Raw genomic sequence first — 26,259 nt, 5'->3', positions numbered from 1 at the left:
TTCTTCTCTGGTTTTCCCTGAGGTAAAATGCACAGGCTCAGCTATGCAGCTGGCCAGGAGAACAGCTGACAGGTATGTGTCAGTCTGTCTCTGAAACAGCATTGCATATGCAAGTAGGAGTGAATGGCATGACTGGTATAGAGGTCAGAGTACTCTCTGCCCTGCTACAGAGGGTAGGACAGGATGGGGCCCTAGATGTGTCTGTAAACCCACCCTACAGTAAAGGCATATGTGAAGAAAAGGGGGAGGGAGATGGGACTTCCCCCTACAATTCTCTAATTGTGTGTGACCTGGATAGAGAATGTGTGGGCCCAGCAGCTACAGTGACAAGTGAACCTGCTACACCTACAGACCATACAGGGGTAGGTGTGAACAGTGGACTATCTGGCCTAAGCTTTGCCAGAACTGCCCTTAGTCCCCTAGTGAGTTATCCTGAGGGGCAGGCCTGGACTGACCCTGGGCCTTGGTTACCTTAGCCCCGCCCACCATTACTTCACTCACCGAGTGCTTTTATTTAGCCCCAAAATTGTATTTATGTGCTGATGTAGTGTGGCTGTTAGGCTGACGGTTACCTGGGCTCCACCCATGCACTGTCTAAGCTAAAGCTCAGCAGACAGGACTTCTTTGGCACAAATAATTTATTCACATCATGTTAATGTACTATGGACACAGACATAACAGATATGTGTGTCAAGGAGCTGAAGCACATAGTGGTGCAGTGCCGGGGCGAGCCGCGACTATTTGACATGACATGTGATGTGGGATTAGGGAGTTAATAGATTTAATAGTTTGCGTTGTGGGGGCATGGCATATTAGGGGTTAATAGATTTAATAGATAGTTTAAGTTGTGGGGGGATGGCGATTTAGGGGTTAATAACTTTGATAGATACTTGCAGTATAGGGATTGGCAGATTAAGGGTTAATACATTAGTTATTGCGGTGGGGGGTTTGCAGTTGAGAGATAGATATCGCGCATGCGTTAGGTGTTTGATTTTATTTTAGCAGCGAGCAATGGGTAAAATATCTATGGCGCCGCACTTGTATGCAGCGTATATGCAATCGAGTGTAGTGCAAAGTCGGGTTACTATAGTTTCCTATTAATGTTTTAGAAATCTGGCATCGGGTGGAAGCATTAACACAACGCTTACTTACACCTACACGAACAGAGCAATTGCTCGCAAAGCGGAAACCTTTTCAATGGAAACCTGGTACTAAAATGGAGCCGTAAATTACTTTTAGCTGTCGGCCGCTTCGGTAGCTTGCGGCTCCATTTTTAACGACTCAATGGAAGTGAGCCCTAAAAGGGGAATTGGCTGATCCTCAAAGCGGGGGATAGCCATCATCATATACACATTCCTAGGCGCCAGACCCCCCATAATATAATAATGGGATATGGGCGTTAAAGACAGTTAATTATGTATAGATAGATTTAGCAATTACCAGATATTTTAAAGTTATTCTGTATAAATTATTAAACCTATAATGTATATCCTCAAGTTGTTGGACAAGGTTAATAGTTTTTGAATGTATATATATATATATATATATATATATATAAATTAGCCACAGTGTCTCCTCCTTAACATTAACACCTAGGACTCTCACAATGGGTCTCATTTTGAGCAACTACCCTCAGGATACAATATAATCAAACCAAACTCGGGAGCTCTAGCTAAGCTGTTAAGAGAAACTCTACTAGGGATGGTCTACTTATCACACTTGAGACCTGAGCCAGTCATTATTCCTTGCCAGTTTTAGTGGTGCACATTTATTTTATATGAAGGTCCTCCCAGATACATATTAAGCTGACCCCTTATCTACTGTTATTCATGAGCAGCTATTTAAATATAAATTCACTATCAAAAATTCCCTGTGAAAACATTTCCAAGTTCTCACTCTACATTATACATTTCATGCCTTATTATGCTTTCATGCTATCAATTTATACCCACCTTTACTCCAACCATGAATATATCAGCTGATCGATGGAGCTGTTCTGGCCAGCGGGGATGTCAGTTCGGGTAATGCACGGGAGCGCACGTGTGCTCATGCGCACGCCCGCTTCAGATCACAGTAAAGTGATCAAGTGTAAGGGAAGGTGGGAGAGGGAGGGAGATATAAAGGTTGGGAAATGGATCTGGGAGGGAGGGGGGTATGGAGGGGGATTGGGCCAACCTAAATGATGGGGTAACATAAAAAAAGGATGCCCAGCCCAATTTTATTGCAAAGTGGGTACTTGCAGACAGCTGCCAGTACCCAAGATGGCAGCAATTAGGTAGAGGGGGGAGGGTTAGAGAGCTTTTTGTGGGGGATCATGGAGGTTGGGGATCCAACACTGCAGAATAACATATTGTCACAAATATCTCAGGATTCAGCTGCTAAGGAGTTAACTTTGTGTAGCTTGCACTCAAAACAGTTATTTGTTTTCAAGAAGAATTGTGTTTGTATTTTCTTTGAAGTGCCAGAACCCCCTAAATAGCTTATTAAGCTGTCAATAGAATGCCTGATGCAAAACAGGCTCTTCATTACAAAAACTGACCAGGTCACTGACAGGACATTGGTATATTATGTACATATGTGGGTTAAAGCTGTTATAACCTAAAGGCAGGTAAATATGACAACCTATGGCATATTTGATATCAAACTGGTTCTCCCAATAAAACTAAGAGGTTCTAAATATGTAAATATAGAAATGTCTTACCTAGCAGGAATGATAATGGGTTGAATAAATTCAGGCAAGAAATTAGTCTATTGAAGGTTGTAAAGACAGGGGGGTTTCTTAGCTCGCCCAGGAGGTGTGGTTAAGCAACCTGATCTCTGAAAAGTAGGGTTTAAGAATCTTATTTTTTAACAATAAGATTGTCATTCTTACAAGGGGAGCTGCTGTACAGAGTAAGGAGCCATCTTCTTCTGCCATTCCCCTGGCGCAGATCTTGAAGACTAGGAAAGTATTCAATTCTGTTTTTCTCCTTTTTTATTTAAAACACTGTTTGCGTGTGTAATTTTATTTGTAACAACTTTTTATTAATAATGCATTGTGCATAATATTTTTGGCATAATAAATAATTCCTTTATTAAGTTTGGCCTTTGTCTAATAATTGAACCACGTTACTGAAAGAGACTGGAATATTAGAACTGTATAATTTTAGGTTATTTTCTGCTAAATTGTATTTCTAGAGTCAATGTGTAAAGTCTGGGGTTTTCCTTAAGATTTTCCCTTTAATACATTTTAAGTGGTGGCAGCATTTGAGCTATAGGATTTATAGTTTATTGTGGGTGGCATTGGAAAGGGAGTGTGGGGCATTTCTCTTACGTCTAGTACAGATTAAGGGAGTGCAAATTAACTCTTGCACCCACTAAACTGAATCACAAGCTTGCCTGGTGTGGCTAGATTGTGACCTATAGGTGACAGAAAAGGGGGCTGAAAACCCTTTCTGTGCCAAATAAGTGACTGGCGCAGGGTTGGAAAACCTTGGTTCGTCACAAATTGGTGGGCAGCGGTGTAGATCATTTTTTTATTATTAGATTTTAGTGCTTGTGGATTTGCTAGTGGGAAAATCCCGGTACTAAAAGAAATTGTTTCTTACAATTTCCAAAGGCTAAAACTCAGTGCATTATATAGTCACACATTGCAAACAGTCCCCTTCCCTATTCTCTGTTTTTCTTTTCTATTTTATTTTTGCTATGGAGGCATACGAGCAGCGATCTAGAGAGGCACTTATACTCCTATGCCAGGAGCGGGATATTCCAATACGTTCAAAGAACAAAGATTTACTAATACAAGCTCTTGTTGAATATGATAACAGCCATATCACACCAGTTGAAGTCTCAGGAGAGATGTCTGCAGCTGTGGGCGGTGATTCATCAGGATCTGGGATCCATTGGACTGTTATTTGCAAACTGTTCTTAAACATATGGGCTCAGTGGATGCAAGTTTGCGCATGGAACTGATTACAAAGTTTTATGAAAGACAGGCTGCTGTGGCTGAGAGACAGGCATCTCTGGCAGCTGAGAGAGAGGCTCTGGCAGCTGAAAGACAGGCTGTTGAACGACAGGCGGAGAGAGAGTATCAACTACAGCTTGCACGGTTGGAGAGAGGGATGGTCTCACCTGTTGTTAGTGAACCTAGAGACCCCCCTGCTCCCAGAGCGCGTGCAGAGAATTTTCCCACTCTGGAGAAAGTGTGCAGACAGTTCCAGTTGCCAAGGCAGCAGTGGGCCAAGTACCTTACCCCTGGCCTGAAAGGTCCTGCACTGGAGGCGTTTGCTGAACTACCCCCAGAGTTTGATCAGGACTATGATTCCATTAAAGCTGCACTGCAAAGAAGATATAATCTTACTCCTGAGGTGTACAGAAAGAAATTCCGTTCTCTGCAGAAAGGTTTGTCAGAGAGCTATATTACAGCTGTTGGGAACTTGAGGACAGCCTTTAAACAGTGGGTCAGAGGATTAAAAGTTGCCACTATAGAGGATTTGATTGTGAAGGAACAGTTTATGCAGCTGTGCCCAGCTGGAGTTCAAGAATGGGTTTTAGATCGGAAGCCCATAACAGCATTGGAAACTGGCGAGCTGGCTGATTTTTACACAGCTAACAGGTCTCCAGAGAGTGGGAGAGTGAAGCTGTACGAGGAGATGCTGACTGGGGAGAACGACAGACAGACGGTATGTGTCTTTCTATACTTAAACCAGCAGTATCGGCAGAATTACCATTAGCTGTTCAGGGTGAGACTGATGGGGGAGAAAGGAAGATAGACTGTGTGGGTCTGTCTGTGCCTGAACTGAGTTTACCTGTACAGGGAGAAGCTGTTTGTGAGAGAAGGCAGATGAGGGTGCGTGTCTGCCTGTGATTGAATCAGTGGATTCTATAGAAGGAGGTGAGATTGACGGGGAGAGAATGACTGGGTGACTGGGCCGCTGGATGATGTGTGCCAGTCTCTGCCAGGGACAATTCCGTACCCTGTGAAAAGACACAATAGTTGTGATAAATGGCAGAAGGAAGATGTGTGCTTGTCTGCACCAGTGTCAAAAGGATCTCAGATTCTGTGTGATTATACAAAGTGGCAGACTGACTGTGAGAGAGAGCAGGGGGGCAAACTAGCCCACTCTATGACAGAAGCAGCAAAGCCACAGATTTCAGAGTGTGTGGGGGAGGAGGGTACAGCATACTCTTTGAGGGACCCCCAGAGTGAGTGTGAAAGATTGTGGGTGACAGAGACCCCAGTAACCTCAGCTGTGACCTATAAACAGACTGCACAGGCTAGGGGACAGAGACGGACACAGACTGCAGGCACAGGGGGGAGGAGTACAGAGAAGTGTATTTCAACAGCCCCACAGTGCCATTCAGCAAATACACTGATAGATGTGCAGCCTCAGTGTCCTCAGCAGGTTCAGCAGTTAGAACGCACAATGAGGAGGAGGGGGGCAGTTAGTCAACCCCCTACCAACCATAACAGAGTGCAGGAGTACAGGAATTCTACTCCAGTGGGAGGGCAAGAGCCTATGGTAGTTAAGCAGCAACTGACAGCACACAATATGTTTAGAGAGCACACCATAGGTAGCAAGACACTAGGTTTCACAGGCACCTCTGTAACAGGGGATGATTGTTATTCCTGGATAAGATGCAAACCTTATTGGGGGAGGTACCTGCAAAACCCAGAGATGCCATATTCGCACAAAAACAGTTGCAGGAGTTTACTGCCAGAGAGGGAGTGTGTGAGATGGTGCATAATGTTCTTGTACTCACGCCCATGAGACAGAACAAACTAGAGGCTGCATGGGAGGGGCCCTGCAATATATTCAATCAGTTGGGTAGAGCAACTAGTGTGTTACTTTTAAAAGGAGGGCATCCTGCTGCCAACACTGCTAGGTGCAATCTGTCTGGCAATGGTGTTCTCACTGCAAGGGGAAGCTCCTTTTGATACGCATCGGGAGTGGCTTGTAGCCACCCCCTTTTGCTTCTCTTATTGGGGGTGTCACAAATATCTCAGGATTCAGCTGCTAAGGAGTTAACTTTGTGTAGCTTGCACTCAAAACAGTTATTTGTTTTCAAGAAGAATTGTGTTTGTATTTTCTTTGAAGTGCCAGAACCCCCTAAATAGCCACCAAATGTTAGTGTGTATGCATTGGGTCATAAAGTCACTGAAACTCTTAGTCACAGAGATACACAGGATAGAGTTTATGGCTTAAGCTGTCAATAGAATGCCTGATGCAAAACAGGCTCTTCATTATAAAAACTGACCAGGTCACTGACAGGACATTGGTATATTATGTACATATGTGGGTTAAAGCTGTTATAATCTAAAGGCAGGTAAATATGACAACCTATGGCATATTTGATATCAAACCGGTTCTCCCAATAAAACTAAGAGGTTCTAAATATGTAAATATAGAAATTTCTTACCTAGCAGGAATGATAATAGGTTGTATAAATTCAGGCAAGAAATTAGTCTATTGAAGGTTGTAAAGACAGGGGGGTTTCTTAGCCCGCCCAGGAGGGTGTGGTTAAGCAACCTGATCTCTGAAAAGTAGGGTTTAAGAATCTTATTTTTTAACAATAAGATTGTCATTCTTACAAGGGGAGCTGCTGTACAGAGTAAGGAGCCATCTTCTTCCATTCCCCTGGCGCAGATCTTGAAGACTAGGAAAGTATTCAATTCTGTTTTTTTCTTTTTATTTTAAAACACTGTTTGCATGTGTAATTGTATTTGTAACAACTTTTTATTAATAATGCATTGTGCATAATATTATTGGTATAATAAATAATTCCTTTATTAAGTTTGGCCTTTGTCTAATAATTGAACCACGTTACTGAAAGAGACTGGAATATTAGAACTGTATAATTTTAGGTTATTTTCTGCTAAATTGTATTTCTAGAGTCAATGTGTAAAGTCTGGGGTTTTCCTTAAGATTTTCCCTTTAATACATTTTAAGTGGTGGCAGCATTTGAGCTATAGGATTTATAGTTTATTGTGGGTGGCATTGGAAAAGGAGTGTGGGGCATTTCTCTTACGTCTAGTACAGATTAAGGGAGTGCAAATTAACTCTTGCACCCACTAAACTGAATCACAAGCTTGCCTGGTGTGGCTAGATTGTGACCTATAGGTGACAGAAAAGGGGGCTGAAAACCCTTTCTGTGCCAAATAAGTGACTGGCGCAGGGTTGGATAACCTTGGTTCGTCACACACACATATATTATATATATCTATATATATATATATATATATATATATATATATATATATATAATAATATATATATATATATATATATATATATATATATATATATAAAAAGCCTTTTATTTTAGTACTGGCAGACTTTCTGCCAGTACTTAAGATGGCGGTGACAATTGTGAGGTGGGGGAGGGAAGAGACCTGTTTGACGGGGGTCAGGGAGGGATCAGGGGGTGGGATGCATCAGGTGGGAAGCTGATCTCTACACTAAAGCTAAAATTAACCCTACAAACTACCTAATTAACCCCTTCACTGCTGGGCATAATACAAGTGTGGTGCGCCTTCTAATTACCAAAAATCAATTCCAAAGCCATATATGTCTGCTATTTCTGAACAAAGGGGATCACAGAGAAGCAGTTACAACCATTTGTGCCATAATTGCACAAGCTGTTTGCAAATAATTTCACTGAGAAACCTAAAGTTTTTGAAAAAGTTAACAATTTTTTTTATTTGATCACATTTGGCGGTAATATGGTGGCATGACATTTACCAAAAGGGGCCTAAATCAATAGTTTGGGTAGTCTACTACATTACACTAAAACTAAAATCAACCCTACAAGCTAACTAATTAACCCCTTCACTGCTGCATAATACAATATGGTGCGTAGTGGCATATAGCGGCCTTCTAAATTATCAAAAAGTAATGCCAAAGAAGCCATAAATGTCTGCTATTTCTGCACATAGTGGATCCCAGGAGGAAGCATTTACAACCATTTTACCATAATGATCCCATTTGGGCGGTGAAATGGTGGCATAAATATACAAAATGGGCCTAGATTCATTAGCTTTGGGTTCTCTACTAAAAAAAAATATACATTCAAGGATATTCAGGGATTCCTGACAGATATCATGTTCCAATGTAACTAGCGCTAATTAAAAAAAAAAAAAAAAAAAGGGTTTGGAAGATAGCAAAGTCTACTTGTACTTATTGCCCTATAACATGCAAAAAAAAGCAAAGAACATGTAAACTTTGGGTATTTCTAAACTCAGGACAAAATTTAGAAACTTTTTAGCATGGGTGTTTTTTTGGTGGTTGTAGATGTGTAATAGATTTTGGGGGTCAAACTTAGAAAATTATATTTTTTAATTTTTTTTCACCATATTTTATAATTGTTTTTCTAGTAAATTATAAGATATGATGAAAATAACGATATCTTTAGAAAGTCCATTTAGTGGCGAGAACAATATTATATAATATGTGTGGGTACAGTAAATGAGTAAGAGGAAAATTACAGCTAAAAACATTAAACACAAACACAGGAGAAATGTAACAATAGCCCTGGTCCTTAAGGGTAAGAAATTGAAAAATGGTCTGGTCACTAAGGGGTTAAGGAATGCACGATAAAAGTGAAAGTGTTTTGCAATATTTTTTTGTTGAGGAGTACAGTGTCTGAAAGAATAAAAGAAATGGCAGTCAACCTGACCAAATAATTGCATGAAATATTCCCAACAATTCAGTGCTTTTCAATTGCACTTGACAAAAGTACTGATCAAGATGTGGCACAAGTTATCCTGTTTCTCTGAGCCTGCAATGACAATATGAAAATAACTGAAGAGTTATTGGAAATTATTCGAATCCATGGAACTACTTCTAAGGAAGATATTTTTGAAGCCGTATGGAGCATTCTGAAGAAAAACAAGGTTCCTCTCCACAGGCTGTGACTAGAGTTGCCACCTTTTCCTCAAAAAAATACCAGCCATGGGTGGGCAGAGCCACAAAAGGATGTAGACACAAAAAAAGGCGGGGCCAAAAAAGAGGCAGATTCACTCAATGTAAGTAATTTATATAGCCCATAACGTTTTGCTTATTTTTAAATAACATTGCTCTGATTTTCAGACTTCTAACCAAGCCCCAAAGTTTAAGAATACCGACTTATACCTACTCCAGCTTGCTATTGTTTGTGTAATGGGTCTTTTCATATGCAAATGAAGGGGGCTTTCCAGCTATCTTTTCAGCAGAGCTAAACTGAGAGCTTCTAAGTAAGTTTTTAAACATTTTTATACTGGATTTTTATATCAGTATCTGTGCATCTTATTCTTTATAGTAGTGTCTATTACATGCAGTTATATGAAAATTGCTGTATACTGTCCCTTTAAGAGTAAGAAAATTGAAAAGTGGTCCAGGTCACTAAGGGGTAAAGGGACCTCTAACCTTGTGAAAGCTACAATGGTAACAAAAAAATAATGCTGCTTAAAAGTTTGCATTTTCTTTTCTCATCATCACAGCATTTCTTTATACAGACAAACACAAACAGAATGCTCTCTAGAGAAATATCAAATATCCACATGTGTAGCCTAATTAGCTGCTTAGGAAACTCCTATATCTAACTACCAATCAACCACAAAATACATTAGCCCATAATTGTGGAAGTTTAGCCAGGCTAGGCTGAGGCTTCTTACCAGCGCAAGTCTTCTTGTTGTATGAAGAAGCAGCCCACAGCCAGTCAGCATCAGCCATGCCCACAGTCAGGCACGTCACTGCATGCTCCCAGAGTAGACAGCACTGTGCAGCCAGCCCACCATGGATTGGATAGGATTAGGAATTGGATTAGGATAAGGTCTGGACTGGATATGATTATGTGGTAACTTGTGTAAGTGTACAGACAGTACACAGCCTCAGGGCGGCAGATACTGAGCAGAGACAATGAGAAAATTATGTCACAGTCACTGACGCAGCGCTAGCAAAGTGAAAATTTAAATAAAAAGGCGCTAGCGAAGGGAAAATTAAAAAAAAAAAACGTCTTTTGCATTGCCGGTATTATACTAATTCTGGCACCGGCTCCCATTCTCTGATTACCGGCTGTGCCGGGAAAATACCGGCAGGGTGGCAACTGATGCTGATTCCAGCAATGATAGGTAAAGTTAAAGGATTTGTACCAAGACTGAAGAACATGCACCCAAACAAACCAACACTGCAATATTTCCATTGCATAATTTGCATTATTCATCAGGAGGTTCTATATTCCAAAGTACTGGAAAAGAGCAATGTTCTTCAGACTGTGACTAATGCTGTGAATTTTATGTGATCTAGAGGACTTCATCACTGTTAGTTTGCGCTTTTTCTTAAGGAAGCGTTGAGGAGTAAATTGAAGGGCTACCTTAATTAAAAAAAGTTTGTTGCATGACTTCCCCATCGTTGTTATATGTTTTCTAGACATGTGCACGCCTAAAAAATTCGGTTCGTTTCGGTTTCGATCGATTCGGACTTTTCGAATTCGGTTCGATCGAATCGATTCTCAAAATTTGAATAAATTCGTTTCGGAATTATTCAGATCCGAAGAAATTCGTTTCGGATTTATTCGGTATGCGGCTGAATTCGGTTCTATTCCTTCCGAAATTCGGTATGTTTTTAGTACACTAACATCCCATTTAGTACACTAAGTCACTAACAACCCATAAACTACCTATTAACCACTAAACCGAGGCCCCCCCACATCGCAAACCCTATAATAACATTATTTAACCCCTATCTGCCGATCGATATAGCCGCAACCTACATTATAGCTATTAACCCCTAATCTGCTGTCCCTAACACCGCCGACCCCTACATTATAGTTATTAACCCCTAATCTGCCTCCCCCAACGTCGCCGCAATCTAACTACAAGTATTAACCCCTAATCTGCCGACCCGATATCGCCGCCGCCTACATTATAGCTATTAACCCCTAATCTGCTGTCCCTAACACCGCCGACCCCTACATTATAGTTATTAACCCTAATCTGCCTCCCCCAACGTCGCCGCAATCTAACTACAAGTATTAACCCCTAATCTGCCGACCCGATATCGCCGCCTACATTATAACTATTAACCCCTAATCTACTGTCCCTAACACCGCCGACCCCTACATTATAGTTATTAACCCTAATCTGCCCCCCCCAACGTCGCCGCAATCTAACTACAAGTATTAACCCCTAATCTGCCGACCCGATATCGCCGCCGCCTACATTATAGCTATTAACCCCTAATCTGCTGTCCCTAACACCGCCGACCCCTACATTATAGTTATTAACCCCTAATCTGCCCCCCCAACGTCGCCGCAATCTAACTACAAGTATTAACCCCTAATCTGCCGACCCGATATTGCCGCCTACATTATAGCTATTAACCCCTAATCTGGTGTCCCTAACACCGCCCGACCCCTACATTATAGTTATTAACCCCTAATCTGCCTCCCCCCAACGTCGCCACAATCTAACTACAAGTATTAACCCCTAATCTGCCGACCGCAAATCGCCGCCACTATAATAAATGTATTAACCCCTAAAACCGCCGCACTCCCCGCCTCGCAAACACTATAATACATTTTATTAACCCCTAATCTGTCCTCCCTAACATCGCCGCCCACCTACCTACAATTATTAACCCCTAATCTCCCGCCCCCAACGTCGCCGCTACTATAATAAGGTTATTAACCCCTAAACCTAAGTCTAAACCCTAACACTAACACCCCCCTAACTTAAATATAATTTAAATAAAACGAAATAAGTTTACTATAGTTAAATAAATGAATCCTATTTAAAACTAAAGACTTACCTGTAAAATAAACCCTAATGATAGCTGCAATATAACTAATAGTTTACGTTGTAGCTATTTTAGGGATTTATTTTATTTTACAGGCAACTTTGTATTTATTTTAACTAGGTACAATAGTTATTAAATAGTTAATAACCTATTTAATAACTACCTAGCTAAAATAAATACAAATTTACCTGTAAAATAAATCCTAACCTAAGTTACAATTACACCTAACACTACACTATCATTAAATTAACTAAATAAATGGAATCATATTTAAAAACAAAAATACTTACCTGTAAAATAAACCCTAATATAGCTGCAATATATCTAATAGTTACATTGTAGCTATTTTAGTCATTTATATTTATTTACAGGCAACTTTGTATTTATTTAGACTAGGTACAAAAGCTATTAAATAGTTTATTGACTAATTAATAGATTACCTAGTTAAAAATAATTACAAAATTACCTGTAAAATAAATCCTAACCTAAGTTACAATTAAACCTAACACTACACACTGTCATTAAATAAATTAACTACAAGTACCTACAATTATATCTACAATAAAATAAACTAAAGTACAAAAAACCCCCACTAAAGTACAAAAACAAACAAACACTAAATTACAAAAAATAAAAAAAATATTACAAGAATTTTAAACTAATTACACTCTAATCTAGAGCCCCCTAATAAAATAACAAAGCCCCCAAAATAAAAAAAATGCCCTACCCTATACTAAATTACAAAAGTTTAACAGCTCTATTACCTTACCAGCCCTGAACAGGGCCCTTTGCGGGGCATTGCCCCAAAGAAAACAGCTCTTTTGCCTGTAAAAAAAAAAACGACAATCCCCCCCCCCACATTACAACCCACCACCCACATACCCCTACTCTAACCCAAACCCCACTTAAATAAACCTAACACTTCCCCCCTGAAGATCTCCCTACCTTGAGATCGTGTCACGCCAATATAGCTTCAATATAACTAATAGTTACATTGTAGCTATTTTAGATTATATTTATTTTACAGGCAACTTTTGTATTTATTTTAACCTAGTACAGATAGCTATTAAATAGTTAATAACTATTTAATAACTACCTAGCTTAAAATAAATACAAATTTACCTTAAAATAAATCATAACCTAAGTTACAATTACATCCTAACACTACACTATCATTAAATTAACTAAATAAATGAATCCTATATAAAACTAAAGACTTACCTGTAAAATAAACCCTAATATAGCTGCAATATAACTAATAGTTACATAGTTACAGGATGCTGCCGCTCCGCTCCGGATGGATGAACAGAGAAGATGCCGCCTGGATCAAGACTTCTGATGGATGGAAGACCTCTTCTTGCCCCGCTTGGATGAAGACTTCTGCCGGTCTGGATGTCCTCTTCTGCCCGATCGGATGAAGACTTCGGCCCGCTGGGTGAAGACACGGTAGAGAGATCTTCAGGGGGTAGTGTTAGGTTTATTTAAGGGGGGTTTGGGGTTAGAGTAGGGGTATGTGGGTGGTGGGTTGTAATGTGGGGGGGTATTGTGTTTTTTTTTTACAGGCAAAAGAGCTGTTTTCTTTGGGGCATGCCCGCAAAAGGCCCTGTTCAGGGCTGGTAAGGTAATAGAGCTGATTACTTTTGTAATTTAGTATAGGGTAGGGCATTTTTTTATTTTGGGGGCTTTGTTATTTTATTAGGGGGCTTAGATTAGGTGTAATTAGTTTAAAATTCTTGTAATTTTTTTTATTTTTTGTAATTTAGTGTTTGTTTTTTTTGTACTTTAGTTTAGTTTATTTCATTGTATTTAATTGTAGGTACTTGTAGTTAATTTATTTAATGATAGTGTAGTGTTAGGTTTAATAGTAACTTAGGTTAGGATTTATTTTACAGGTAATTTTGTAATTATTTTAACTAGGTAGCTATTAAACAGTAAATATCTATTTAATAGCTATGTACCTAGTTAAAATAAATAGCAAAGTTGCCTGTAAAATAAATATTAAATGCTAAAATAGCTACAATGTAACTATTAGTTATATTGTAGCTATATTAGGGTTTATTTTACAGGTAAGTATTTAGTTTTATATAGATTAATTTATTTAGTTAATTTAATGACAGTGTAGTGTTAGGTGTAATTGTAACTTAGGTTAGGGTTTATTTTACAGGTAAATTTGTATTTATTTTAGCTAGGTAGTTATTAACTATTTAATAGCTATTGTACCTAGTTAAAATAAATACAAAGTTGCCTGTAAAATAAATATAAATCCTAAAATAGCTACAATGTAACTATTAGTTATATTGTAGCTATATTAATAGCTAGTAGGGGGCTTAGATTAGTGTAATTAGTTTAAAATTATTGTAATATTTTATTATTCTTGCTAATTTAGTGTTTGTTTGTTTTTTTGTACTTTTCTGATGGATGGAAGACCTCTTCTCTTGCCCTGCTTGGATGAAGACTTCTGCCGGTCTGGATGTCCTCTTCTGCCCCATCGGATGAAGACTTCGGCCCGGCTGGGTGAACACGACTCAAGGGAGATCTTCAGGGGGGGTAGTGTTAGGTTTATTTAAGGGGGGGTTTGGGTTAGAGTAGGGGTATGTGGGTGGTGGGTTGTAATGTGGGGGGGGGGTATTGTGTTTTTTTTACAGGCAAAAGAGCTGTTTTCTTTGGGGCATGCCCCGCAAAAGGCCCTGTTCAGGGCTGGTAAGGTAATAGAGCTGTTAACTTTTGTAATTTAGTATAGGGTAGGGCATTTTTTTTTTATTTTGGGGGGCTTTGTTATTTTATTAGGGGGCTTAGATTAGGTGTAATTAGTTTAAAATTCTTGTAATATTTTTTATTTTTTGTAATTTAATGGGGGGGTTTTTGTACTTTAGTTTAGTTTTTTAAATTGTATTTAATTGTAGGTACTTGTAGTTAATTTATTTAATGATAGTGTAGTGTTAGGTTTAATTGTAACTTAGGTTAGGATTCCATCAGCCAATCGGATTGAACTTGAATCTGATTGGCTGATTGAATCAGCCAATCAGATTTTTTCTACCTTAATTCCGATTGGCTGATAGAATCCTATCAGCCAATCGGAATTCAAGGGACGCCATCTTGGATGACGTCACTTAAAGGTACAGTCACCTAGTCGTCGGATCAAGAAAGAAGAGGATGCTCTGCGTGGATGTCTTCAGGATGCTGCCGCTCCGCTCCGGATGGATGAACAGAGAAGATGCCACCTGGATCAAGACTTCTGATGGATGGAAGACCTCTTCTTGCCCCGCTTGGATGAAGACTTCTGCCGGTCTGGATGTCCTCTTCTGCCCGATCGGATGAAGACTTCGGCCCGCTGGGTGAAGACACGGTAGAGAGATCTTCAGGGGGGTAGTGTTAGGTTTATTTAAGGGGGGTTTGGGTTAGAGTAAGGGTATGTGGGTGGTGGGTTGTAATGTGGGGGGGGGGTCTTGTGTTTTTTTTTACAGGCAAAAGAGCTGTTTTCTTTGGGGCATGCCCCGCAAAAGGCCCTGTTCAGGGCTGGTAAGGTAATAGAGCTGATTACTTTTGTAATTTAGTATAGGGTAGGGCATTTTTTTATTTTGGGGGGCTTTGTTATTTTATTAGGGGGCTTAGATTAGGTGTAATTAGTTTAAAATTCTTGTAATTTTTTTTTATTTTTTGTAATTTAGTGTTTGTTTTTTTTGTACTTTAGTTTAGTTTATTTCATTGTATTTAATTGTAGGTACTTGTAGTTAATTTATTTAATGATAGTGTAGTGTTAGGTTTAATAGTAACTTAGGTTAGGATTTATTTTACAGGTAATTTTGTAATTATTTTAACTAGGTAGCTATTAAACAGTAAATATCTATTTAATAGCTATTGTACCTAGTTAAAAATAAATACAAAGTTGCCTGTAAAATAAATATAAATGCTAAAATAGCTACAATGTAACTATTAGTTATATTGCAGCTATATTAGGGTTTATTTTACAGGTAAGTATTTAGTTTTATATAGGATTAATTTATTTAGTTAATTTAATGACAGTGTAGTGTTAGGTGTAATTGTAACTTAGGTTAGGGTTTATTTTACAGGTAAATTTGTATTTATCTTAGCTAGGTAGTTATTAAATAGTTATTAACTATTTAATAGCTATTGTACCTAGTTAAAATAAATACAAAGTTGCCTGTAAAATAAATATAAATCCTAAAATAGCTACAATGTAACTATTAGTTATATTGTAGCTATATTAATAGCTAGTAGGGGCTTAGATTAGGTGTAATTAGTTAAAATTATTGTAATATTTTATTATTTTTGCTAATTTAGTGTTTGTTTGTTTTTTTGTACTTTTCTGATGGATGGAAGACCTCTTCTTGCCCCGCTTGGATGAAGACTTCTGCCGGTCTGGATGTCCTCTTCTGCCCCATCGGATGAAGACTTCGGCCCGGCTGGGTGAACACGACTCAAGGTAGGGAGATCTTCAGGGGGGTAGTGTTAGGTTTATTTAAGGGGGGTTTGGGTTAGAGTAGGGGTATGGTGGGTGGTGGGTTGTAATGTGGGGGGGGAGATTGTGTTTTTTTTTTTACAGGCAAAAGAGCTGTTTTCTTTGGGGCATGCCCCGCAAAGGGCCCTGTTCAGGGCTGGTAAGGTAATAGAGCTGTTAACTTTTGTAATTTAGTATAGGTTAGGGCATTTTTTTTATTTTGGGGGGCTTTGTTATTTTATTAGGGGGCTTAGATTAGGTGTAATTAGTTTAAAATTCTTGTAATATTTTTTTATTTTTTGTAATTTAGTGGGGGGGGGGTTGTACTTTAGTTTAGTTTTTTTAATTGTATTTAATTGTAGGTACTTGTAGTTAATTTATTTAATGATAGTGTAGTGTTAGGTTTAATTGTAACTTAGGTTAGGATTTATTTTACAGGTAATTTTGTAATTATTTTAACTAGGTAGCTATTAAATAGTCAATATCTATTTAATAGCTATTGAACCTAGTTAAAATGAATACAAAGTTGCCTGTACAATAAATATAAATGCTAAAATAGCTACAATGTAACTATTAGTTATATTGCAGCTATATTAGGGTTTATTTTACAGGTAAGTCTTTAGTTTTATATAGGATTCATTTATTTAGTTAATTTAATGATAGTGTAGTGTTAGGTGTAATTGTAACTTAGGTTATGATTTATTTTACAGGTAAATTTGTATTTATTTTAGCTAGGTAGTTATTAAATAGTTATTAACTATTTAATAACTATTGTACCTAGTTAAAATAAATACAAAGTTGCCTGTAAAATAAATATAAATCCTAAAATAGCTACAATGTAACTATTAGTTATATTGTAGCTATATTAATAGCTAGTAGGGGGCTTAGATTAGGTGTAATTAGATTAAAATTATTGTAATATTTTATTATTTTTGGTAATTTAGTGTTTGTTTGTATTTTGGTACTTGTATGATGGATGGAAGACCTCTTCTTGCCCCGCTTGGATGAAGACTTCTGCCGGTCTGGATGTCCTCTTCTGCCCCATCGGATGAAGACTTCGGCCCGGCTGGGTGAACACGACTCAAGGTAGGGAGATCTTCAGGGGGGTAGTGTTAGGTTTATTTAAGGGGGGTTTGGGTTAGAGTAGGGGTATGGTGGGTGGTGGGTTGTAATGTGGGGGGGGGGGATTGTGTTTTTTTTTTACAGGCAAAAGAGCTGTTTTCTTTGGGGCATGCCCCGCAAAGGGCCCTGTTCAGGGCTGGTAAGGTAATAGAGCTGTTAACTTTTGTAATTTAGTATAGGGGTAGGGCATTTTTTTTTATTTTGGGGGGCTTTGTTATTTTATTAGGGGGCTTAGATTAGGTGTAATTAGTTTAAAATTCTTGTAATATTTTTTATTTTTTGTAATTTAGTCGTTTTTTATTTTTTGTAATTTAGTGGGGGGTTTTGTACTTTAGTTTATTTAATTGTAGATAATTGTAGGTACTTGTAGTTAATTTATTTAATGATAGTGTAGTGTTAGGTTTTATTGTAACTTAGGTTAGGATTTATTTTACAGGTAATTTTGTAATTATTTAACTAGGTAGCTATTAATTAGTCAATAACTATTTAATAGCTATTGTACCTAGTTAAAATAAATACAAAGTTGCCTGTAAAATAAATATAAATGCTAAAATAGCTACAATGTAACTATTAGTTATATTGCAGCTATATTAGGGTTATTTTACAGTAAGTATTTAGTTTTAAATATGAGTCATTTATTTAATTAATTAAATGATAGTGTAGTGTTAGGTGTAATTGTAACTTAGGTTAGGATTTATTTTACAGGTAATTTGTATTTATTTTAGCTAGGTAGTTATTAAATAGTTATTAACTATTTAATAACTATTGTACCTAGTTAAAATAAATACAAAGTTGCCTGTAAAATAAAAATAAATCCTAAAATAGCTACAATGTAACTATTAGTTATATTGCAGCTATCTTAGGGTTTATTTTACAGGTAAGTCTTTAGTTTTAAATAGGATTCATTTATTTAACTATAGTAAATTTATTTCGTTTTATTTAAATTATATTTAAGTTAGGGGGTGTTAGTGTTAGGGTTAGACTTAGGTTTAGGGGTTAATAACCTTATTATAGTAGCGGTGACGGTGCGGGCGTGAGGTTAGTGGTTAATAATTGTAGGTAGGTTGCGGAGAGGGAGGGCAGATTAGGGGTTAATAAAATGTATTATAGTGTTTGCGAGGCGGGAGTGCGGCGGTTTAGGGGTTAATACATTTATTATAGTGGCGGCGATTTGCGGTCGGCAGATTAGGGGTTAATACTTGTAGTTAGATTGCGGCGACGTGGGGGGGGGGCAGATTAGGGGTTTAATAACTATAATGTAGGGGTCGACGGTGTTAGGGACAGCAGATTAGGGGGTTAATAGTTATAATATAGGTGGCGGCGATATCGGGTCGGCAGATTAGGGGTTAATACTTGTAGTTAGATTGCGGCGACGTTGGGGGGGGGCAGATTAGGGGTTAATAACTATAATGTAGGGGTCGGCGGTGTTAGGGACAGCAGATTAGGGGTTAATAGTTATAATGTAGGTGGCGGCGATATTCGGTCGGCAGATTAGGGGTTAATAAAATAATGCAGGTGTCAGCGATAGCGGAGGCAGCAGATTAGGGGTTAATAAGTGTTAGATTAGGGGTGTTTAGAGACTCGGGGTACATGTTAGGGTGTTAGGTGCAGACTTAGTGTTTTCCCCATAGGAAACAATGGGGCTGCGGTGTTAGTTTTTTTTCAGCCGAAACTCCCATTGTTTCCTATGGGGAAATGCCGAATTTTAACGAGCTAATTCGGATTTATTCGGAGATACGGCAGCTATTTCGGATTCATTCGGTAGATTCGGAAGTATTTTAATTCGGAAATCCGAATCGATCCGAATCTCCGAATTTACCGAATTTACCGAATTTCCGAATTAATCCGAAACGAACCGCACATGTCTAATGTTTTCCATAGTTTTGTAACGTCATACAAAGATGGGGTATTTATTGTCCCCATATAAGCTGTAATGATGACTTCTATGAATATTTAATAAACTTTTTGAAATCTAAAAAAAAAAAAAAAAGTTTGTTGGTTGTCTTGCCACAAAGTCCTTAAGAGCTTTTTTTTAACTTTTGGATGAAATAATAACGATTTAAAGATCAAACTACAACGGAAAGATTAGTTATTAACAGACATGAATGACGCACTAGACAGTTTTGTACACAGGTTGTTTCTGTGGCAATATCACTTGAAAGAGGGTACACTGACTCACTTCCTATGTGCGAATAGATAAAAAATTAGAATCAAAGCTATGATTTTTCGAAATTTTGTGAAAGAATAGAAAATATTAAAAACAAATTTGACAGGCGCAATAAAGATTTCAAGGAGCTTTGGGAGTACATACGGTATATATGTGAACAACTTTTTCATGCATTAAAGATACCAAAACAATTCACAGATCAAGGCTAACCAATGCCAATCTCTCTGACATATGAAGGTTGTGTATTGTCAATCTTTTACTCCAAATTTTGAGAAGCTGGTTAGAAGCAAATGTTGGCAAGGGTCTGGCAAAAAATGAGTAAGTTATTTAATATCCTTCGGCCAGATTATGGGTTTTGTGTTATGAGCGCCTCGGTAATAACTTGCAAGTTATTGCCACTGGTCACCTTTAATAGCGCTGCTATTACAGGTTTCCAAAAACCTGCATTAGTGGCCAATATGGTTGCGTTGAGCACCATACCGCACACAAATACCAGTGCTGCTTTGAGCTGGTTTTACGTGCTTGTGCACGATTTCCACATAGACATCAATGGGGAGAGCTGGCTAAAAAAAAAGCCTAACACCTGCAATAAAGGAGCGTAAAGCTCCGTAACGCAGCCCCATTGATTCCTATGGGGAAAGAAAATTTATGTTTACACCTAACACCCTAACATAAACCCGGAGTCTAAACACCCCTAATCTGCCGCCCCCGACATCGCCGTCACCTTACAGTTATTAACCCCTAATCTGCCACTAAATATATATATTAACCCCTAACCCTAGGTCTAACCCTAACACCCCTAACTTTAATATAATTAAAATAAATATAAATAAAAATTACTATTATTACCTAACTAATTCCTATTTAAAACTAAATACTTACCTGTAAAATAAACCCTAAGATAGCTACAATAAAACTAATAGTTACATTATTTCACAGCTAAGTTTGTATTTATTTTAACTAGGTAGACTAGTTAGTAAATAGTTATTACCTATTTACTAACTATCTAGGTAAAATAAATACAAATTTACCTATAAAATAAAACCTAACCTGAGTTACACTAACACCTAACATTACATTACAATTAAATAAATTACATTAATTAAATACAATTAACTAAATTTAAAAAGAAATAAACACTAAATTACAAAAAATAAAAAATAAATGATCAAATATTTCAACTAATTACACCTAATCTAATAGCCCTATCAAAATAACCCCCCCCCAAAAAAAAAAAAACAAAAACCCTAGCCTACACTAAACTGCCAATAGCCCTTAAAAGGGCCTTTTGCGGGGCATTGCCCCAAAGAAATCAGCTCTTTACCTGTAAAAAAAAATACAAACAACCCCCCAACAGTAAAACCCACCACCCACACAACCAACCCTCCAAAAAAAACTACCTAAAAAAACCTAAGCTCCCCATTGTCATGAAAAGGGCATTTGGATGGGCATTGCCCTTAAAAGGGCATTTAGCTCTTTTTCGATGCCAAAAGTCCCTAATCTAAAAATAAAACCCAACCAAGAAACCCTTAAAAAAAACCTAACACTAACCCCCGAAGATACACTTACAGTTTTTGAAGACCGGGCATCTATTCTCATCAAGCAGGGAGAAGTCTTCATCTGATCGGGCAGAAGTCCTCAACGAAACCAGGAGAAGTCTTCATCCAAGCAGCAAGAAGTTGTCCTCCAGAGGGGCAGAAGTCTTTATCCAGACGGCATCTTCTATCTTCATCTTTCTGACGCGGAAAAGATGAAGATAGACATCCGGCGCGGAGCATCCTCTTCATACGGTCGCAGCCGTACACTGAAGGTTCCTTTAAATGATGTCATCCAAGATGGCATCCCTTGAATTCCGATTGGCTGATAGAATTCTATCAGCCAATTGGAATTAAAGGAACCTTCAGTGTATGGCTGCGACCGTATGAAGAGGATGCTCCACGCCGGATGTCTTGAAGATGGAGCCGCTCCGCGCCGTCTGGATGAAGACTTCTGCCCAATTGGAGGACGACTTCTTGCCGCTTGGATGAAGACTTATCCCGGCTTCGTTGAGGACCTCTGCCCGCTTGGATGAAGACTTCTCCCGACTTCGTTGAGGACTTCTGCCCGATCAGATGAAGACTTCTCCCTGCTTGATGAGAATGGATGCCCGGTCTTCAAAAACTGTAAGTGTATCTTCGGGGGTTAGTGTTTTTTTAAGGGTTTCTTGGGTGGGTTTTATTTTTAGATTAGGGACTTTTGGCATCGAAAAAGAGCTAAATGCCCTTCGTTGAGGACTTCTGCCTGCTTGGATGAAGACTTCTCTCGGCTTGATGAGGATGGAAGTCCGGTCTTCAAAAACTAAGCGGATCTTCGAGGGTTAGTGTTAGGTTTTTTTAAGGGTTTCTTGGGTGGGTTTTATTTTTAGCGTAGGGACTTTGGGCACCGAAAAAGAGCTAAATGCCCTTTTAAGGGCAATTGCCCTTCCAAATGCCCTTTTCATGACAAAGGGGAACTTAGGTTTTTTTAGGGAGGTTTTTTTTTGGGGGGGTTGGTTGTGTGGGTGGTGGGTTTTACTGTTTGGGGGTTGTTTGTATTTTTTTTTTACAGGTAAAACAGCACTTTTGTTGGGGCAATGCCCTGCAAAAGGCCCTTTTAAGGGCTATTGGCAGTTTAGTTTAGGCTAGGTTTTTTTTATTTTGGGGGGCTTTTTTATTTTGATAGAGCTATTAGATTAGATGTAATTAGTTTAAATATTTGATAATTTCTTTTTTATTTTTTGTAATTTAGTGTTTATTTTTTTTGTAATTTAGTTAATTGTTTTTAATTAATATAATTTATTTAATTTTAGTGTAATGTTAGGTGTTAGTGTAAGACAGGTTAGGTTTTATTTTACCTAGGTAGTTAGTAAATAGTTAATAACTATTTACTAACTAATCTACCTAGTTAAAATAAATACAAATTTACATGTAAAATAAAAATAAAACCTAAGCTAGCTACAATGTAACTCTTAGTTATATTGTAGCTAGCTTAGGGTTTATTTTACAGGTAAGTATTTAGTTTTAAATAGGAATTAGCTAATGATAGTAATTTTTATTTTGATTTATTTTAATTATATTTAAGTTAGGGGTGTTAGGGTTAGGGTTAGACTTAGGGTTAGGTTTAGGGGTTAATAACTTTAGTATAGTGGCAGTGGTGATGTTGGGGCATCAGTTTAGGGGTTAATAATATTTAACTAGTGTTTGAGATGCAGTAGTGCGGCAGATTAGTAGTTAATAATTTTATTATAGTATTTGCGATGCGGGAGGGCCTTGGTTTAGGGGTTCATAGGTATTTTATGGTTGTTAGTGTAATTTTTAACACTTTAGTTATGAGTTTTATGCTACAGCTTTGTAGCACAAAACCCATAACTTCTGACTTTAGATGGTGGTACTTTAGATGCCATTGAGTTTCGCACCTTGGCACTAGAGACCAGTTGAGATGGCAGTTACCTCAAGGCAGCCTTTAGGAGGGGTCTGCATGAACGCATCAAAGATGAACTCACTTAACGTGATATTCCCTCTTCTTTGGATGACTTTATAACACTTTGTATCAGTCTGGACTCTCGCTTCTAGGAGAGACAAGCCGAGAGAGACAGAACTCAGAGAATCCTCCTGTCACGAATACCTCTGGATTTAGCTGCTAAGGGGTTAATTCTGTTCAGTTTGTTAACTAAAAACAGTTATTTGCTTTTCAAGAAGAATTGTGTCCTGTGTTTGTTTGTGTTTTCTTTGAAGTGCCATGAGCCTCATAAATAGTTTCTAAGGCTCACTCCACCAAATATTATTGTGTATGCATTCAGTCATAAAGTCACTAAAGCTTTTAGCTCCAGAGATACAACACAGTGCTTCTTCTCCATATCCTGAGGAGGTCAATAAAAGGACATTGGTATAATTCATATATGTGTTTAAAGACAGGGGGGTTTCTTAGCCCGCCCAGGAGGGTGTGGTCAGGCAATCTGATCTATGGAAAAAAGGTATAAGGGTCTTGTTTTTTAACACTGAAATTGTCATTCTTACAAGGGGAGCTGTTCTACAGAGTAAGGACCCAATTGCTTCATGCCAGTCCCCAGGCGCAGATCTTGAGAGTAGTAAAGTATTCAATCTGTTTTTCTCTTTTTTATTTTAACCTGTTTGCTGTGTGTAATTGTATTTGTAACAACTTTTTATTAATAATGCATTGTGCATAATATTTTTGGCATAATAAATAATTCCTTTATTAAGTTTGGCCTTTGTCTAATAATTGAACCACGTTACTGAACAGACTGGAATATTATAACTGTATAATTTAGGTTATTTTCTGCTAAATTGTATTCAGAGAGTTAATGTGTAAGTCTGGGTTTTTCCTTAGGATTTTCCCTTTAATAAATTTTAAGTGGTGGCAGTTTTGGAGCTATATGGTTGTTAGTTTAGTGTGTGTGGCATTAAAGTGGAGTTTGGGCATTTCTTTTATGTCTAGCACAGACTAGGGAGTGTTGTTAACCCTTGCACCCACGGAACTAAATAACAAGCTAGCCTGGTGTGGCTAGATTGTGACCTATTAGTGAGAGTAGAAGGGGTCTGATAACACTTTCTGTGCCAAATAAGTGACTGCTGCAGGGTTGGATAACCCTGGTTCATCACAAATTGATTATTAGATTTTCGTGCTTGTGGATTTGCTAGTGTGAAAATCCCAGTACTAAAAAGAAATTGTAACTCACAATTTCCAAAGGCTAAAACTCAGTGCATTATATAGTCACACATTGCAAACAGTCCCCTTCCCTATTCTCAGTTTAGTGCTTGTATGTCTCCATAGCAAAAATAAAATAGAAAAGAAAAACAAAGGAAACGTTGGCACTGTTATTGCAGGAGCGTGATATTCCAACCCATGGAAAGAACAAAGATGGACTAATACAAGCTCTTTTTAAATATGATAACAGCCAAGCCGCAGGAGAGGTGTCTGCAGCTAGGGACAGTGATTCATCAGGATCTGAGGATCCATTGGACTGTTATTTGCAAACTGCTCTGAAGCATATATGCTCAGTGGATGCAAGTTTGCGCATGGAGCTGATTGCCAAATTTTTTGAGAGACAGGCTGCTGAAAGACAGGCTGAGAGAGAGTATCAGCTACAGCTTGTACGGTTGGAGAGAGGGATGGTCTCACCTGTTTTTAGTGAACTTGGAGACCCACCTGTTCCCAGAGTGCGTGCAGAAAATTTTCCCACTCTGGAGAAAGATGGCGATGTGGATGTATTCCTGCGTAGCTTTGAGAAAGTTTGCGGACAGTTCCAGCTGCCAAGGGAACAGTGGGCCAAGTACCTTACCCCTGGTCTGAAAAGTCCTGCACTGGAGGCTTTTGCTGAACTACCTCCAGAGTTTGATCAGGACTATGATTCCATTAAAGCTGCACTGCAGAGGAGGTATAATCTTACTCCTGAGGTGTACAGAAATAAATTCCGTTCTCTGCAGAAAGGTACGTCAGAGAGCTGATCTGTTGGGAACTTGATGACAGTGTTTAAACAGTGGGTCAGAGGGCTAAAGGTTGTCACTATAGAAGAGCTGGAATATTTGATTGGGAAGGAGCAATTTATGCAGCTGTGCCCAGCAGAAGTTCAAGAATGGGTTTTGGACCATAAACCCATAACAGCACTGGAAGCTGGTGAGCTGGCTGATTTTTACATAGCCAACAGGGAGAAAATCCTTTGCTAAGGGGGGATCCACCTGGAAAGGAGCTGCTGCACGACCCTCCTTCACAAAACCTGCTGTGCCTTTGTTTCATGTGTCTGTTCCCTCTGGGAAAGGAGGGGCGAGTGCTGCATCTGGGCAGGGGAATACCCGCAGCTGTTTTGCTTGTAACAAAGTGGGCCACATCAGCTCTACTTGCCCAGAGAAGATTAACTTGGAGCAATCAGCTGGAGGGGTAATCCCTCAGAAGTACCAGCATCTGTTTTGTTTGTTACACGTCCAGAGGAAAGCAACCAGGAGAACTTGCAACCTGTGCTCGTTGGAACTAAGGTAACACTTGGGCTTCGGAACACAGGCACAGCAGTGACTCTCGTACGTCCAGCGCTGGTGCGCTCTCAGGACATTATTTCTGGCAGGACTGTAGCAGTTAAAGGGATTGGGGAATGAAACTTGCAGTGCCTATGGCATGTGTATATCTTGATTTGGGAGTGGGGGAGGTTTAAGAAATGTGGGGGTATCTGAAAATATTCCTAATGATATTTTACTGGGTACTGATCTGGGTAGATTGTTATCTCTTTATGTGCCTGACAATGCTACATGTGACCTAGTGACAGTAGTTGCAGACCCTTATGTGAAAAGGGCTGTGTGTAAAAATGCTCAGAGACATTATAGCCAGGAGGGAGGACAGAGTGCATGTGTGCAAAGTGCTGTGCCTGAACTGGGGGTGTCTGTGCTGAGATGTGAACCTGTACGAGGAGAGACTGATGGGGGAGAAAGGCAGATAGACTGTGTGGGTCTGTCTGTGCCTGAACCGAGTTTAACTGTACAGGGAGAAACTGTTTGTGAGAGGAGGCAGATGAGTGGTGAGTGTCTGTGATTGAATCAGTGGATTCTATAGAAGGAAATGAGACTGACAGGGGAGAGAATGACTGGGTGACTGGGCCGCTGGATGATGTGTGCCAGTCTGTGCCAGGATCAATTGAGTTCCTTGTGGGAAGACAGGATATATGGGATAAATGGCAGAAGGAAGATGTGTGCTTGTCTGCACCAGTGTCAGAAGGATCCCAAACTCTGTGTGAT

General features: G+C 38.8%; 1 pseudogene; it reads left to right on the top strand.

The window, feature by feature from the left end:
• The first annotated feature begins 128 nt into the window (after window positions 1–128).
• LOC128662473 (uncharacterized) lies at window positions 129–25,762 on the top strand (annotated as a pseudogene).
• Window positions 25,763–26,259: the final 497 nt, after the last annotated feature.

This window comes from Bombina bombina, chromosome 1 (genome assembly GCF_027579735.1).
Source record: "Bombina bombina isolate aBomBom1 chromosome 1, aBomBom1.pri, whole genome shotgun sequence".
Taxonomy (NCBI): domain Eukaryota; kingdom Metazoa; phylum Chordata; class Amphibia; order Anura; family Bombinatoridae; genus Bombina; species Bombina bombina.
Note: the sequence above shows the minus strand (reverse complement) of the source record. Positions and strands in the feature narration are given on the sequence as shown.